The sequence below is a fragment of the Oncorhynchus nerka genome, linkage group LG2 (assembly GCF_034236695.1).
Source record: "Oncorhynchus nerka isolate Pitt River linkage group LG2, Oner_Uvic_2.0, whole genome shotgun sequence".
In the NCBI taxonomy this organism is placed as follows: domain Eukaryota; kingdom Metazoa; phylum Chordata; class Actinopteri; order Salmoniformes; family Salmonidae; genus Oncorhynchus; species Oncorhynchus nerka.
Window position 1 is genome coordinate 35,055,535 of NC_088397.1, and position 19,523 is coordinate 35,075,057.

Here is a 19,523-nt window from a genome sequence, read left to right on the forward strand (position 1 = left end):
GTACCAGTCCCATCCTCCCCTGAAAGCATGCGTCCGTATCAGCATCGCCAACTGGAGCATCAAGCAAAGGCATCATGCCTGAAGCCCTCACCACATCTGTAACAGACTTGTCAAAACACAGTATGATGCGAGCAGCACATCACATCAATAACAAATAATACAAGAATTAGGGTCAGAAATCCAGTAACCATCATACCAGTGCACTTACCAAACCAGGCCAAGAGAACAGACTCCTCCACCCCCCCCGTGGACCTCATCTTAGCAGACAGTGCATCAACCCCGCCTTAGATTGTGAAGTTTAAAAACTATCATCTGGACTGGTATTAGGAATATACGTGCAACATTGTTTACGAACATCTTGCAGGCGTCCCCTGACTGGCAAGAAGCATATCCAAGGCAAGTCTATTCTGTCTGGAAACCCCAAATGTGGCCTCAAGCTGTTCAGACATACTAGTGAGTGCATCACGGGAGTAATTCACAAAACGCTGTTGATTATAGTAGATATAATTAATCCATGCAGTCTGTCCAGCATCCACCATGGCTGGACCCATAGTAGGTAGTAAGTGCCAGAGTCCATCATTCCCTACCCAATGCCTGAAACTCATGAGGAATCCCCACTGGCACTCCCAACAGGTTAGTGTATGTCAACTACATCCTCTGTCCATGGAGCACTACTACATCTGTCTCCCATGGGATGGAATGTTTTCAGGTCCCCTGGTTACAGAACTCAGCAGCTGTTCAGCAACAACATCAACAATGGTCCGTGGAATTATCAAACTGGTCAGACCACACGTACCTTGCCATTCTCCTCTAAGAATGGGTCTCAGCACTCTTTTGGCTCCACTCATCCAACATACATCAGCCAGACCACTAGTTTGGTTTAGGCCTGTAACTGGCCAAGTGGAATTAATGGTTATGTTACTCCTGCAATCAGCTTCAGGCAATCTCCCATAATCAATGCCATTACCTGTACCCGTGATGCACTCGTAATTGCCCCCATATGCCTCAACACCCCAAGAGGCCCGATGAGGAGGTACTGCAGGAAACACAAGGCTCAAAGAGGAACAGAGGGTTGAATTGGGCTTAACCTGGTAAAAACTTCTCAAAATACACAACCACCCCTCTCCTTCTCCTACAGCAAATGGGTGTGTAGCCAGAACAGGTCTATCATGACTACAAATAATACAGTCCTTTCTTCTCAGGGTTTTAGCTGTGTACCTCATATAAGACAGCCACAAATTGTCCCTACTATCAAAACCAGTCTCAGTTTCTAATTGATCAATAGCCGAATAGTCTCTAACATTAATTACCTGAATGGTATTTCTAACACAGTGGTGGTAGAGGAGTGTGTCCGGTTACCTCTGGTCTTGGCAGTACCTTGATAGAAAACACACCCATCATGTCTGTCCTCGTCCTTTGTAGTCCGAGGGTGTGAGTGCCTGCATCAGAGAGCTTAATAGTTTTGATGGTTAGTAGGATTTCATCACCTTTACAAAGTTCAACATTGCTCCCAGGTTTCCCCATATCATGGAAAACCTATCCACCCTTAATGGGATCCTCCATGCTATAAGGATACCCTCTTCTCCAATCCCAGAACTGTCCGAAGTCGGTTACCGTGTAATCTCTATTCTAACTTCTTATCTACCCAGATCTAGGGATCTCTTATGCTTATTTTGGAACAAAATACACATCACTTAGCCAGAGCCAGACACATCTTCACCTCTATGAACAAAAACAGGGGTGATAGGACAGGTAGGGTTACTTCATTCGAGAGTTGGCCCCGAATTCTGTTAATTCCAGTTCTTCTCCCGAACTCTGTTTATTGTCCGACAGTGAAAAAATGTCTTACCCTTCCGCCGTGCGATATGAATCTGGGTAGCTCTTTCAGCTAGCTGTCACCAGGGGTCTTCTATGGTCCCCAAGCCTCTGGGACTGGATTGAGTGACTTCACCTGTAGTTCACCTGTAATGCATAAAATCCTGGACATACAGGCTTGGTTAACAAACAATTTATCATATGTTTTATCTGATTATATCTTTAACTTCTATTCCCAATTGTTAGCTTACATTTTTTTAGTTTCCTATCCAATAAGCCCCATCCTATCCTAGACCACAATTTACCCATCCCCCTTTTGATACCTGACTCTGCCCAGGTATCAACCTTACCTACTCTAAATAATGACTTAGGTAAGATTAGTATATTATCTTTATGTCTGACATCATGAAGGAGCCCCTTTTAGTTTTCCACATGTCCAATTCTCCCTTGGGCGTCAATCCAGTACCAATTCCCTGTCAAGTTTCTTATCTACTTAAGAACTATCTGCGCTACTTATATATTTTCTTAAATATATATTTACCAATTTAAACCTTTTCTCTCATATTTCTCAAATACCACTAAGCTTCTAACTGTTTGACTTTATCCAAAATCATGTCTATGAGTGTCAATCTCTAAAGTCCTTACATTTCCTTAATTAACCTAACAATAATCCTAAATCATCACAGATGTCCTATATACCTGTTAAATTTAATACTATTTTTTTTTTTAAACCCCTAATGGTAAAAAAAAAAATTCAAAACAAATTGCTTATCATATCAAAATCCTTCCTTCAAGGACTCTCAGTATTCTATCTGACAATAACATGAATTTAATATATGTTGCAGAGTGCAGAATTCCTTGTCTACAGTGATTTATCACCCCTAAGAACTGAAACTTATTTTTCTATGTAATTCCCTGCCCTATTGGCTTAATATATATCCTATCCTAACCTCCTAACCTAAACTCCTTTATAATGAATTTACCTTAAAACTAGTACTCAATATGACCACATTCATTATACCAATGACTCTCCCCAAGGCTGATCAGACCTTAGAAGACAGTGATGATAAGGTCCCATGAGTCAACCCACCCTTTTATAGTCAAGTTCTATACTACACTAGACATATTAAAGAACCCTTTATCCTTAAAATCCAAATTCACTTGTGTAATTTAAAACTCATAAAATAAAAACTCATAAAGTTCCATATTTGAGCGTGTCTCTTTAAAATACCTTTGCACCAAAACAAATAGTCCTAACAAATGTTTTATGTGTATATATTTGCAAACCTTAATGATTAATCAAAACTTCCAGGCCTTTCCAATTTGGTCGTTTATGGCCTCATTCTCCCCAAGATTATAATCCCTGATATTTAATAAAAAATAACGTATTTTTCCTTGGCTCCTTCAACTCACATTTACATCTCAATAAAACAAAACACCATCTGCGTGTTCCTCAAGGAAAAACAACTTGCCCCTGTTACGTATGTCTACGTATCAAGGAAATGTACAAATAACCAAATTCAACCTCGCTAGTTTACCGAAACATGTACAATTATGTTTTACCATAGAGGTTGCTTTTCACCATTAATACCCTGACACCGTTCCACATAATGGAAACAGTGCTCAAATTCACTGGTGCTATTCAAACGATCAAACCAAGAATCAACAACCATCAGAATCCACCATCACGATGTTTTATGACTCAGACATCCAATCCCTCTCTCTCACGGCCCAATTACAGTCCAAATAAACGCCACAAATCAATGATACCCACCCAGCGAATCAGCTGCTAGTTTTTAGCATCTTTCCTGACGATTTACATACTCCTTTTAAAGGACACTAACCATTTTCTCTGTCACCCCAGTCAAGACATCATTTCCGTGGCGACGGAAACCTCGCGAGTGATGTCATCAACAAGCGCTCAATCTTGACTTATTTCGCAACGATGTTCAACTCATTGTAAATAATGGTTGGCTGTCTGCAACAACAGTATTTCGGGTTCGATAAACCAAACCTAATTTATCACATCTGTTGAATCCTGAATTAGAGTTTACAACATCAATCAACATCTCTCAATTCGCTAATCTTATAAAAACATTTCGATGGACACAAATCTATCGTAATTGTTCCCTCGTTATTATTCAGAATTAATTTGATTCAAGTCACTGTCTTCTCTATTGATACAGTAATTTAAATACGACCCAATTCTCAATACATTATTCCAGCAGATCATCTAGTGAACAGACATCGTCTTGCATCGGAATTCGCTTCGTTATTATTTTAAATTGAAATAGTCTATCAATTTAACCTAAACAATCTATTGAAAACGTTCAATTTATCTCTTATACAAACACTAGCGACCATAACTTTCCAGGCAATCATTCAAATAGATTATTTACAATCAAAAACTCTGAATTCAGCCAGCGCCATGACTGGAAATGGAACTCGGGCATCCCACGTGGCAGGCGAGAATTCTACCACTGAACCACCAATGCTATTGTGAATATCTAAAATTACTCCGGATATAAACCCCATTTACAAAGTAAAATCTAAACAAGTCACTATCGGTAATTCCCAGAAAAATAATAGCCCAATTTTAATAGTACGAACGTTACTCCAGCTATGATTCTCAAATTCCAAATTGCACATATTAGCAATCAAAGAATAAAATCGACACTAATGACTAGGAAACAGATGCGCCTTTTAATTGAAAGTAGATTGTTTACTTATGCAACGTATTTCAGTTACTTTACTACTTCACATTAATCACGCAATGATAATTAGTTTGATGGAAAACCTTAGGCTTTGTACAACATTATAAATTACATCGAGCATCCCTCGAATTCTCTAACTTTATGGAAAACAGTTTATTCAATAAATCCCGCAACTTCTCTCATACTGGGAAGAAAAATTATTACATGTTCAGACTTTAAGGGCAGTTTAATTTAACATGTTTCACCCAGACGGAGATAATCCAATATCGTTCTATAGTTACATCGTTAGGGTAAGATAACCAGAAGTGGACACTCTAATCAGTTTCTAGAGCTCAATTTCCCAGATTTTGTAGATTATTTTAATAGTGCTTAAAAACTTCATCTTTACTATAACTTTCTCTGCAAAACAACCAGTTCAATTACAACCAAAAACTCAGATATATATAACTATTCTTTACACCTCAGCTGGGAACCGAACCCCGGCCTCCCACGTGGCAGGCGAGAATTCTACCACTGAACCACCAATGCTTATGGAACTGAAATTCTCCGCAAATAGACCCAATTTTCAGTTATCTGCATTTGTTACTCCGGCATCTGAACAACAGAAAACAGCACCAACCTAAACGCCCAAAGTTTTCCCTCAATCAGGATTCTCATCAATCTCGCTCCCTTCGTATCTGACCCCTCTTTCTTAAATACGTGATTTTTGTTCTTTTCTGCCTCTTTCTCTCTATGTAACAACCAACAATCTTAATGGAAACAATTACAACCACCTTGCATTTTAATATAAACAGTTACAAATAGACAAAACATACAATTACAGGTTATATCTCTGACCTCTATTAATTCGACCCCTATCAGACCGAGCTAAGCGGATTTACTGGATAGAATTCAACTCTAGAATCCAATTCTATCCCCTACTGATCCCTATCGAATTGAACCCCTATCAGAATTAATACACGTTAATACACGATCTCTCTGACCCCTGAAAGCCGACCCCTATCGGCGAATCTCTTATCAGTCTAGCCTCGACCGGTTCCCGGGACAAAATTTAAATTTCTCCCCCTCGGCGTTAGGTTTCTGACTGATCTCTATTCCCGATCCCTATCGCACTAACCCCTATCAGCATTGATGCGCATGTCCAACCCCTATCGGAACTGAATTTATATATGTCCGATCCCTATTGGAACTTTTTAGGCCTTTAATTGATCTCTCATCATTGAAAGCTATCAGACTGTGACTGATATCTCATCAGTGATTCATATCACACCAGCCGTCGCTGGCTTGTTTCTACATATCTTCACTACACTGTTCTTTTCGACTCGTCAGCAAATTATAAATTTACACAAGAATTCATACTTACTCGGAAATACTGATCAAAATTTAGGCAGACTATACGACAATATGCAAAGTTTGATTTAACAGGTTTTGCTTACCTTATTTATGGTGCACCTTTAGATCAGTTTCCCGAGTTGAGTAGAATTGTTGTCCACCCCCCGAGAATCAAATCACCCGTCCTTCTCGGATCTTCCTCTCCACGCGCTCACCCCTCTCTCACATCCAATCTGCTCGCTTCGACTGGACCGTTAGTTAACCATCCTCTGCGTACCATTTTTGTTAGCAATTGGATATGTAGATGGGTGAGCCGGTCAAGGATCGATTCAGACTAAGTGGTACATTTTATGACAAGTAAACAGTTTATTCAGAGTGAAAATATGTATTACAACGTAATTACGGCTCTTCCGTTAGTTCGTGTGGAACGGCAGGCAGAGAGAGCGTAAACAGTCAGCACAGCTCTTATATACGTCACAGAAAGTAGGTTGACCCTAGGAAGATCGGATCTCCGGATTGGTTCAGCTGGTTGTAGTCTGTAGTCTTCCGCCATTGGCTCAGTTGTCTGTCCATCATCGTAGGATCTTCTTCGGGCACACAGTGTTCGGTTAAAAAAGGGAGATTATGTGTGTAATGTGGGAGCTATCCTGTAGGGGACCCCACAGGCTTTACTGTGAGTTGTAGCCATGTAATTAGCAGTAAGTTAGTCACCTGCATACGAAATAACAATTCCTTACAGTAGGCGTGACAATATGTTTTCATAAGGATTTTATCACAACTAAAGTGGCCAAATATCTTCTTAAAATTAAGCACATTAATCCTCTTTACAACCGGTGTAGAGCCTAACTGGCATACATTGGGCGGCACGTGAGTTTCAAGTTTCGTGAAGATCATTTTCACCATAAAAATGCACCTTTATAATAAAGTATTACATGCATAATCACATTCGTGGTGACTTTTGAGAACAGTGTTTTTCCGCTAATTGATTGCATTTTGGAACATTTGCGATTATAGAGTATTGCTGCGCTTATAATGTGAAGAAATAGCCTAATTGTTTATCAACATTTTAAGCTAAACGTTCTGATCTGTTGAATCAGCCTCATTGCTTTAAAAAAAAAAATATGCGGGTGGTTGTATTAATTTGGGATCTATTAGATCCCACAACTGTCCCAGACTATGTTTGGAATAATTTTTTGTCATACAGAAACCCCAAATGTTTGACCAATAGAATAGGTCAACTTTTGTACTATGGGGGATAGTAGATTGACATAGGTTAGAGCATTTGCTGTTCGTTAGGCCTACTCATCTTGTTTGCTGATGAAAAGTAAATATGGACAGTTCTTTTACCATCTTCAATATGCGCCTCGGCATTCGATAAGAAGGATGCACGCAGTTGTGTCCCGATGTGTCTGTCTTCACTTGTAGCCTACTTTGGAGCTGAGATGCTTATCTGAAGACATCCCTTCAAGAGGACCTTTTCTTGAAGGGCACTTAAGTACACTCTTCTCCACAGCTTTACTGTGTTTGTTGGGACTGGGGTGATCAGATGTCTTTCTTCTGCATGGAATCGAAAATGTTGATCTCTCTGGGTAAGCTCGCCATCCCGGTGTACAACTGAGCAAGAGGACAGGTACATTACAGTGTTTAGTTTGAGAAGTCCTCAACTGGCAGCTTCATTAAATAGTACCCGCAAAACACCAGTCTCAACGTCAACAGTGAAGAGGCAACTCCGGGATGCTGGCCTTCTTGGCAGAGTTCCTGTCCAGCGTGTGTTCTTTTACCCATCTTAATCTTTTCTTTTTATTGGCCAGTCTGAGATATGTCTTTCTTCACAACTGCCTAGAAGCCCAGCATCCCTGAGTCGCCTCTTCACTGTTGACATTGAGACTGGTGTTTTGCGGGTACAATTTAATGAAGCTGTTTTTCAAACTAGAAACTAATGTACCTGTCCTCTTGCTTCAGTTGTGCACAGGGGCCGCCCACTCCTTTCTATTCTGGTTAGAGCCCGTGTAACAGTATAACTTTAGACCGTACCCTCGCCCATACCCGGGCGCAAACCAGGGACCCTCTGCACACATCAATAACAGTCACCCACGAAGCATCGTTACCCATCGCTCCACAAAAGCTGCGGCTCTTGCAGAGCAAGGGGAACCACTACTTCAAGGTCTCAGAGCAAGTGACGTCACAGATTGAAACGCTATTTAGCGCGCATCGCTAACTAAGCTAGCCGTTTCACATCCGTTACACTCACCCCCCTTTTGACCTCCTCCTTTTCCGCAGCAACCAGTGATCCGGGTCAACAACATCAATGTAACAGTATAACTTTAGACCGTACCCTCGCCCATACCCGGGCGCGAACCAGGGACCCTCTGCACACATCAATAACAGTCACCCACGAAGCATCGTTACCCATCGCTCCACAAAAGCCACAGCTCTTGCAGAGCAAGGGGAACCACTACTTCAAGGTCTCAGAGCAAGTGACGTCACCGATTGAAACGCTATTTAGCGCGCACCACTAACTAAGCTAGCCATTTCACAATCGTTACACCCGTTTGCTCTGTTCTGTGAAGGGAGTAGTACACAGCGCTGTACGAGATCTTCAGTTTTGGCAATTTCTCACATAGAATAGCGTTCATTTCTCAGAAAAAGAATAGACTGAGTTTCTGCTTTCAGTTTCCAGCTACAATAGTCATTTACAACATTAACAATGTCTACACTGTATTTCTGATCAATTTGATGTTATTTTAATGGACAAAATATTTGCTTTTATTTCAAAAACAACATTTCTAAGTGACCCCAAACTTTTTGAACAGTAGTGTATCAACCCTACAGTCAAGGTAAATATGTTTACCCTTCTCTGCAACTGCGTGTGTGAGTTTGAGTGAACGAAAGGGAGATCGAGACAGAAAGGGAGAAAAAAGGGTTGTGCACCTGAAAATATGACAAGGGCAAGTTAAAATGTGATTTATTTGCTTTACAAAGTGTACACTCAGATAATATATTTATTGTTTCTGCTAAATACAATTAAATCAATCCTTCTATCTGTCAAAGAGATTACTTCAATGGTGTCTCCTCTCTCTCCATCGGACCGTGGCCGTCCTCAGTTTGATCATATCGCTTGCTGGTTTTTGTGACTGCACTTGAAGGAAATTTTCCATATTGACTGACCTTCATGTTTTAACGAAATGATGGTGTCACACCCTAATCTGTTTCACCTGTCTTTGTGCTTGTCTCCACCCCCCTCCAGGTGTCGCCCACCTTCCCCATTATCCCCTGTGCATTTATACCTCTGTTTGTCTGTTGCCAGCTCGTCTTGTCAAGCCTACCAGCCTGTTTTTCGTACTCCTGTTTGCTTGAGCGACTGTTTTCTAGTTATCCCGGTTTTGCTCATTCTGCCTGCCCTGACCCTTGCTGCCGTTCTGTACCTTTTGACACTGCCCTGGATTACTGACCTAAGCCTGCCTGCCACTCTGTACCTTACGGACTCTGCCCTGGATTACCGATCTCTGCCTGCCCTTGATCTGTCGCTTGCCTGCCCCATCTAAACGGGTGGCATGTTGGACACACACGCACACAGGTAGGCTTAAGTTAATAAAGCATTACAGTGCTAGTCTGAATGTAAAAGGACAGTGTAACAATTGTGTTCCTCTTTAGGCTGATGGAGCTGTAAATGAGTCAGGACTTGGATTTAGAAGAATGTAACGACTCATTTTATGTCTGAAGCAAACATGATTGAGGTACATGGGTGGCATGTTAGACATGCACGTACACACACACAGGAGAAGGATAGTAGGAGTCTCAGTTTATTATAGTACAAGGGGCAGACAGTCGTAATCTAAGTCAGGCAAGAACAGGACAGAAGGCGATCGGTGGGTCAAGACCATAGCATCTCTAGTAAATTCCTGAGTACAGTACTTGGAGGCTATGCTGTGCGAAAAAAGGTAGAGGAGGTGGACGAATGTAGTTTATTTGGGGAGGTATCAAACAGGAACTACCCCTCTCTCTCCAACTTGCAGTGCAAAACATAGGGTTTCAGTTACTCGGCACCAGTGGCGCTTATTTCAGGAGGTATTTCTTTAATGGCACACTGTACAGTTATACTGCAGTCTTTTGTTGTTAAGGATGGCATTTGGCGTCTGTCCTTAGGCCTGAATTCATGCGTCCACTGCTGTCTGCGCGCATCTCGGCTACTCATCTCTGACCAGGGGACAAATGGAAAAATTTAATATACCACCCTTTTTCAAGTCTATTTGCTAATTTTTCATGCCTCTGACATGCAGTGGTGAAATACCCTACTGTATTTATTGTCATTTTTGTTTTCATTGTGTTACCGGTACAGCGTAACCAAGCTATTTATTTTGCCTACCGCCTTTCATCCCTGATTTTTATTAGAAGTTTTGTTTGCACATAGCTTCACATGAAATTACTTCCTGCATGACAGAGCCTATATATGACACACTGTACAAAACAATTAATCATGTTGAATAGGCGTAAGCTTTTTTCATCAATGCTTCGTCATTTGCATTCAGTCACATGCATTCACAAGTTGTAACATGGCTGATTGTGCTATCTTCATGTCATAGCAACCAGCGCTCTATGCGTGCGAATTAAATGTCATAATCTTGTTTGTGTCTGTAGTATTCTAGTTTAGTGCCATGAAGTAGGAGTTTCTGGGGAAAAAGAAGGCTAGTGCAGCTAAGTGTCGATGTCTTATGTGTCAGCTAGTTCAAAGGAGGTTACATGTGGTAAATGTTGACTAAAAATAAAGTTGGGTCATAAAATGGGAAGGTGAATAAATTAACCTGCCGATAGCATACAGACAAGATTAATTTAATTCGGCCTAATGTATGTAATGTAATGTAATGTAATTCGGCCTAGTCTATGTATGCTGCCACAACAAGCAGGTGCATGTTGGAGTTGATATTAGTCCCAAAAAATTGTCAGACTAGTCACCCAAGTCATAGACCGTTCTCTCTTCTACTGCACGGCAACTGGTACCAGAGCGCCAAGTCTAGGTCCCAAATGCTCCTTAACAGCTTCTACCCCCAAGCCATATGACTGTTGAACAATTACTCAAATGGCCACCTGGACTATTTACAATGACTTGGTACCGGTACCCCCTGTGTATAGCCTCGTTATTGTAATTTTGAGTTACTTTTATTAAAATTTTTACTTTATTTTGTGAAATATTTTCGTAACTCTTTCTTAAACTGCGTTGTTAGTTAAGGGCTTGTACCTGTTGTCACACCCTGATCTGTTTCACTTGTTTGTCTCCACTCCCCTCCAGGTGTCGCCCATTATCCCCTGGGTACTTTTGCCAGTTCGTCTTGTTTGTTCAAGTCAACAAGCGTTTTCTCAGCTCCTGCTTTTTCCCAGTCTCTTTTTCTCGCCCTCCTGGTTTTGACCCTGTCCTGACTCTGAGCCCGCCTGCCTTACCACTCTGCCTGAGCCTGCCTGCCATCTGTTACCTTTGCCCCTACTCTGGATTTACCGACCTCTGCCTGACCTGAGCCTGTGTCGTCCTGTACCGTTGCCCCACAACTCTGGATTATCAATCCCTGCCTGCCTTGAGCTGTTTGCCTGCCCCTGTTGCTGTAATAAACATGGTTACTTCAACAGTCTGCGTTTGGGTCTTAACTGAGACGTGATAGTTATATTCGGTGCATGTGACAAATACAATTTTATTTGATTACACGTGTTCCGCTCCGAGCCATTCTCCCCAACTAAGGTGCCACCAACCTCCTGTGTCCCATTGACTATAATGGGGGACCCTGTTTTCTGCAATGGCGGTCTGCCTTGAATTTGAAGTCCTCAATGAGAGGGAGCAGTCGTTCTCCCCTGGATAACTGATAGCACGTGAGCTGCGCAGATACAAGTCACATGATCTATTAGTGAACAGTTTCATCATGTGTTCGCTGTCAGGTCACTTGTATCTGCTTTGTGATTGGACAATACAGAACGCTATGTTGTATGGGTGAGAAGTATGTTTGCCCCCTAACTCGTATGTACACAGTCAGTTTCTAAACCCAGAGGCGCAACATTGCAAGATTTCCGGGAACGCTTACAAAACATACCAAGCAGACCAGGCCATGGTTTGAGAAGTCAATGAGAGAAGGGAGCAACACTTCTTTAGCTGTTAATTTTCTCAAATTCAAGGCATAACCTAGTGAAAGTGACAAACTGACACATTAAACAAATTAAATAAATAAAAATGTTATAGTGATTTCGATTTGATGCGCAGTTCAGCGTGAGACGACCGTAAGACCCGACGTGTTTCTATGCATGAGCTTAGCTAGCCAATGTTGCATGACAATACCTACAAGCGTGATCGGGGATTTCTATTGGAAAAGCAGTTTCTGCTCTTACTGTACTCTTTGATAGTGTTGTACTGACACCTACAAAGAGATTTGATCACATTCGCCATTGCTATTTCCTTTAGCTACTGTCTTGGCCTAATTGAATACCTGTACAACGTCATAAAACGATTTCTGAGTAAAGGTTCAAAGCATGCTGCTTCATTTTTAGCTGTTGGCCATATATTAGCATTGCTATAAGTATCATGTGCCTTTGTATATAATAGTACTGTATAGTGTTGTTTCATTAGTTAGCTAGCTAACCAATACTTGCAAATAAAGACATTATTGTCACCATAAAAGTTGACTGATGGGTGTTTTTCAGGTGGAGTTGTAATGCTTGTGCACAGTTTAATGATGTGTCTAATTTACAACCGGAAACGTGTATGTATGGCATCCAAGTTCATAAATCGAAATATTTTTGTCATGCCTTTTCAGAAAAGGTGCATGCAGATATTTAGATACATTTTAAACAATGGTTATAGAGCCCCACAGTGGCGGTGTCATAACATAAAACAATCCTGTATGGTGAAGAAACGATTGGAACCATTTCCCTGTTTGACTGCTACATTTTATGGGTATTATGACTCATAATGTGCTACTCTATAAATAAGGCCCCTGATCTGCTTGGTGTCTTGATGTTGCGCCCATTGACCTTTTTATTTTTTTCTCATGTAAAAATGATTCTGTTTCTGGTTAAGCTATTTCTAATCTTTTGACTTAATGGGTCACACCAGAGATATTTGTAGCTATTAAACAGTTGGAACCACGATAGCCGACATTTTGTTGACATTCGCATATTATATATAGATTTTTCTATTTATTTGACTTTTTTTTCTCCCCAATTTCGATCTTGTCATTGCGGCAACTCCCCAACAGGCTTGGGAGGCAAAGATAGAGTCATATCGAAACATAAACCGCGCTTAACCCGGAAGCCAGTCACACCAATGTGTCTGAGGAAACACAGACAACAGCACAAATAACAAGAAGGTAGAGACAATACATAACACAAAGCAGCCACAACTGTAATTAAGTGTCCATGATTGAGTCTTTGAATGAAGAGACTGAGATAAATCTGTCCAGTTTGAGTGTTTGTTGCTGCTCATTCCAGCTGCTAGCTGCAGCGAACTGAAAAGACGAGTGACCCAGGGATGTGTGTGCTTTCGGGACCTTCAACAGGATGTGATGCCAGAACGGGTGTATGTGGAGGATGAGGGCTGTTATAGATATCTCAGATAAGGGGGAGTGAGGCCTAAGAGTTTTATAAATAAGCATCAACCAGTGGGTCTTGCGAAGGGAATATAGAGATGACCAGTTAACAGAGGAGTGTATATAGTGATATGTCCTATAAGGAGCATTGATTGCAAATCTGATGGCCGAATGGTAAAGAACATCTAGCCACTCGAGAGCACCATTACCTGCTGATCTATAAATTATGCCTCCGTAATCTAGCATGGGTAAGATGGTCATCTGAATCAGGGTTAGTTTGGCAGCTGGGGTGAAAGAAGAGCGATTGCGATAGAGGAAACTAAGTCTAGATTTAACTTTAGTCTGCAACTTTAATATGTGCTGAGAGAAGGACAGTGTACTGTCTAGCCATACTCCCAAGTACTTGTATGAGGTGACTATCTCAAGCTCTAATCCAGAGATGGGCAACTTCAGTCCTCGAAGTGTGACACCAATCAGGCCTTTCTCCATCCCTAGCAAACACAGCTGATTAATCAAATTGCGTTCTAAACTGATGTTCATGATTAGGTGATTGGAGGCAGGTGTGTTAGCTGTGGCAAAACTGTGACACCAATCAGACCCTTGAGGACTGGAATTGCCCACCCCTGCTCTAAACCCTGAGGTACTAATCACATCTGTGGGGAGAATGGCATTCTTCTTACCAAACCACATGACCTTTGTTTTGGAGGTATTTAGAACAAGTTTAAGGGTAGAGAAAGCTTGTTGGACACTAAGAAAGCTTTGTTGTAGAGCATTTAAAACAAAATCCAGGGAGGGACCAGCTGAGTGTAAGACTGTATCAGCAAATAAATGGACGTGAGAGCTTCCTACTGCCTGAGCTATGTTGATGTAAATTGAGAAGAGTGTGGGGCCTAGGATTGAGCCTTGGGGTACTCCTTTGGTGACAGGCAGTGGCTGAGACAGCAGATTCTGACTTTATACACTACACTCTTTCAGAGATAGTTAGCAAACCAGTACAAGACCACTCAGACACCAATACTCTTTAGCCGGCCCACAAGAATGGAATGGTCTGCCTGCAGGGAGAAACTTTGTAGCGGGGCATGGAAAAAAAAGAGAGAAGCATTTACTAAGATGGCGCAGGCGCAAGGATAGGCATAGTTTGCACTGGGTGAAAAGTGATTGCATTGGTTTTGGAACCAGGCTGCCCCCTGGCTGATGGCGAAGTAGGCTCAAAACAAAAGTGATGTAGGTCTGCACCAGTTGTGTAGTGCAATTTTTTTTTAGGTGAGGTAGTGCATTTTCAGATGTTGATGAAGTCATTTCCTCAATCAACATTTCTACCAACTGATGTAGCCTATCATTATATAGAATATGCATAAAATGCAAGGTCTGTCTATGGCCACATTGTCTCAAGAACATTTTCTATTTTTAATACCCTCAAACACCAAGTTTATCAAGGCACAATGTGAGACCCAGATGCAGATGGTTGGAGTCTTACAATGTTTATTAATCCAAAGGGGTAGGCAAGAGTGGTCGTGGACAGGCAAAAAGGTCAAAACCAGTTCAGAGTCCAATAGGTACCGAAGGGCAGGCAGAATCAATGTCAGGGATGCAGGGGTCAGAACTGGGAGGACAAAAAGAATAGGAAAGGAGTGTGGGGAAAAACACGCTGGTTGACTTGACTAAACATACAAGACGAACTGGCACAGAGAGACAGGAAACGCAGGGATAAATACACTGGGGGAAAAAAGTTACACCTGGAGGGGGTGGAGACAATCACAGGAACAGGTGAAACAGATCAGGGCGTGACAAAGTTAGGCATACTGAACTTTCACTGTCAATTGTAAATTATAGTTCTTCACGTTTTGCCGGTGACACTGGTATTTGATTGATCTCAACCAGTTGCATGGGAATATACTATGCATTTCAATCTTCATTAACTACTTTTTTGTGAGTGAATTAGAGCAGATGGAGTTAACGGGTTTCTTGTATTTTGTTTCAATCAAGCATATCCTGCCTAGTGGCACGCTCTGAGTTTTGGTGCATTTTTTGGGTGACTATTCAACTTCTGCTAACCATCCGGAAATCTCATAAGATATGAGGCAGTGTTTTTGGTGTAACAGTACTGTTATAGGCCTACTATGCTACGTTATTACTGTATATTTGGTTCTGTTATGTAAAATACAAATTCATCATTATGTGATCTTGCAAGACATTGATTCAGCTTTGATTTAACTTTACCTCTTCTCACAATGGTGCTCATTTAGTAATGTTCTATTTGTAATAAGTGATGAGTAAGACTATTAGGCGTAGGCAACAGATCTTGATAAGTGTTATTTTAAATGTTTGGAGTGCCCTTCATGGTTCTGAAAGGATAGCACCAGGATTGTGCAATGATGTTCTATAAGTTGAACCAACTTGTGGTGCTGAATGATAGCTCTGCCATTTGGCCAGTTCAGGAAAAATAAGTGCAGTATAGCCTAATAGGCTATTTCAACTATTTCGTATAGCTATACGTAGGCTATAGCCTCATGTAAATACAAATACATATAGCTTAATTTCATTGCACTGTTTGTAGGAGAGCTTAAATTGCGAGTAGGCATGTAATTGCGTTGTGTAGCTTACACTACACTGTATCATAAATAAACATTGATTCCATTAGTTGAATGCATGGTTACAATATACCCTATTAGAGAATAAAAGAAAAGAGGTGAACTATCAATTAATATAATTTATTTGCATAGATTGAAACATGCTATCAAATCAATTGACCAAGTAGTTAACACATCATTAATACATAAAATTGCAGGAAACAGCTTTAAAACAGCCATCAAATCTTTAGTGTGGTGTATTCACACATCTCGATAAACTATAACCTAAATGTATTATTACCTCCAATTCATATTTCCAATTTCCCACGATGACATACCAAGCTAGAATGGGGCCCTGAGTCTCAACCAATTGCCAATATAGGCTAAATATCTCAAGCAGGGCTACAGCAACTTCTAGAGAGGGTCAGGCTCCTTGGGCTTTGCGGTGGCCGTTCTGCTTTGGTTGTCCTCAGCAGAACGGTGTCGCTATAACCAAGAGGTTACATATCGTTCTGGGTTCCACTGTGCAAGAGGGAGTCTGGAGTTTTATAAAACATACATTTCACAAGGTGAAATTAGTTAACATTTTTCAATGTTCTGATTGGCTAATGTGCACACACACAGTTCTTCATCATTCTCACCACCACCAGAGAGAAGACAGGGAAGAAACCACACTTTGCCTATCTATTTGGTTGGTCATTCTATAATTGTTCATGCAATTGTTTGTAGTAATTAAATATAATTAATTTTTTCAGAAATCCTCCCCTCAGCAGCCTCAACTGCTTTGCATATTTCTGTTTGATTTGAGCAGGGCGCTCCTCACTCGAGGCTTCACTAGTCACGTTTAGGGCCATAGGCTGGTTCAACCCCAGCCAGCTTAATAGAACTCTATAGATATATAGACTCTATATATATATATATATATGACTCTATAGAGTCATTCAACTGAGACTGCTCTTCTCTGTATCACAGAGGCCCTCCGCACTGCTAAAGCTAACTCTCTCTCCTCTGCTCTCATCCTTCTAGACCTATCGGCTGCCTTCGATACTGTGAACCATCAGATCCTCCTCTCCACCCTCTCCGAGTTGGGCATCTCCGGCGTGGCCCACGCTTGGATTGCGTCCTACCTGACAGGTCGCGCCTACCAGGTGGCGTGGCGAGAATCTGTCTCCTCACCACGCGCTCACCACTGGCGTCCCCAGGGCTCTGTTCTAGGCCCTCTCCTATTCTCGCTATACACCAAGTCACTTGGCTCTGTCATAACCTCACATGGTCTCTCCTATCATTGCTATGCAGACGACACACAATTAATCTTCTCCTTTCCCCCTTCTGATGACCAGGTGGAGAATCGCATCTCTGCATGTCTGGCAGACATATCAGTGTGGATGACGGATCACCACCTCAAGCTGAACCTCGGCAAGACGGAGCTGCTCTTCCTCCCGGGAAGGACTGCCCGTTCCATGATCTCGCCATCACGGTTGACAACTCCATTGTGTCCTCCTCCCAGAGCGCTAAGAACCTTGGCGTGATCCTGGACAACACCCTGTCGTTCTCAACTAACATCAAGGCGGTGGCCCGTTCTTGTAGGTTCATGCTCTACAACATCCGCAGAGTACGACCCTGCCTCACACAGGAAGCGGCGCAGGTCCTAATCCAGGCACTTGTCATCTCCCGTCTGGATTACTGCAACTCGCTGTTGGCTGGGCTCCCTGCCTGTGCCATTAAACCCCTACAACTCATCCAGAACGCCGCAGCCCGTCTGGTGTTCAACCTTCCCAAGTTCTCTCACGTCACCCCGCTCCTCCGCTCTCTCCACTGGCTTCCAGTTGAAGCTCGCATCCGCTACAAGACCATGGTGCTTGCCTACGGAGCTGTGAGGGGAACGGCACCTCAGTACCTCCAGGCTCTGATCAGGCCCTACACCCAAACAAGGGCACTGCGTTCATCCACCTCTGGCCTGCTCGCCTCCCTACCACTGAGGAAGTACAGTTCCCGCGCAGCCCAGTCAAAACTGTTCGCTGCTCTGGCCCCCCAATGGTGGAACAAACTCCCTCACGACGCCAGGACAGCGGAGTCAATCACCACCTTCCGGAGACACCTGAAACCCCACCTCTTTCAGGAATACCTAGGATAGGATAAAGTAATCCTTCTCACCCCCTTAAAAGATTTAGATGCACTATTGTAAAGTGGCTGTTCCACTGGATGTCTTAAGGTGAACGCACCAATTTGTAAGTCGCTCTGGATAAGAGCGTCTGCTAAATGACTTAAATGTAAATGTAAATGTAAACTCTGCTAGTCACGCTTTGACCAAGTTCTATGGGTCAAATGTAAGGGTATTAATACAGTTGTATTACACAACAGAATGACTGTGTAACTTGGATATCCACTGTCACACTAAGGCCAGTGCAAGATGAGCTGTCATGGTGGGGGGGAACAGTTACAGACCGACTGTCTCCACACGATCTCATGCAGGCTCAGTTAAAGGATGCAGCTGTATCGAGAATCTTGGAACGGAAAAGTCAAAGGACGATGCCTAAACCAACAGAATGTCAACGAGTTATACAAAGTGAAACAGTTACTGCAAGAGTGGAACAGGCTCAATGTCTCACCAGATGGATTATTACAAAGGAAAAGAGCAAAAAGGACACAAGTTGTGGTACCAAGTCTGTATAGTACACTGATTTACAAGTACTTACACACACGCTGAAATGGCCCATCTAGGAACAGAAAGAGTGTTGAACTTAGCACTAGAAGGCTTTTATTGGCCACGCATGCAACATGACATTGAACACTTTATTACTAAAGTGTGTAAGTGTATCAAACAAAAGAAACCCAGTGTAATAACTAGGGCCCCGATGCAACATGTACGAGCTACAGCTCCTTTCCAGATTATTGCAATTGACTGTGCATTTGGAGAAAAGCAGAGGGGGCTACGAGTATATTTTAGTTAGTTTAGATACCTACAAAATTTGCACAAGCCTACCCCACCAGAAATAAGTTAGGATTTTTTTTCTCACAAAGTTTGGCCTTGTCAAAAATTCATGATGATCAGAGAAGAGAGTTTGACAATTAGTTATTTAGAGTCTTGCAGGACTGTAAGGGAAATAGCCAATTCCAGAACCTCTCCATATCATCCACAGGGGAATCCGGTGGAGAGATTTAACCGTACACTGTTATCAATGTTGCGCACACTAGATAAAGAGAAAAAGGCCAACTGGGGTGATTATCTGAATAACGTCATTCATGCATATAACTATACCACCAGTGATGCTACTGGGTTCTCACCATATTTCCTGCTATTTGGAAGGGCTTCACTGCTACTTGTTGACCTTGTCTTTGGGTTACATATAAAGGAACAGGAGAAATCATACCAGGATTATGCTAAGAAGTGGTAGCAACAGATGGCGGAAGCCTAATGACATCGCCATTAGAAACATGGAGTTATCAACAGCAAAGGGAAAAGCCTACTACGATCAGAAGAAAATTAGGTCTGGTCTCAGGGGATCATGTCAGAACGTGGTTGGCTGGGA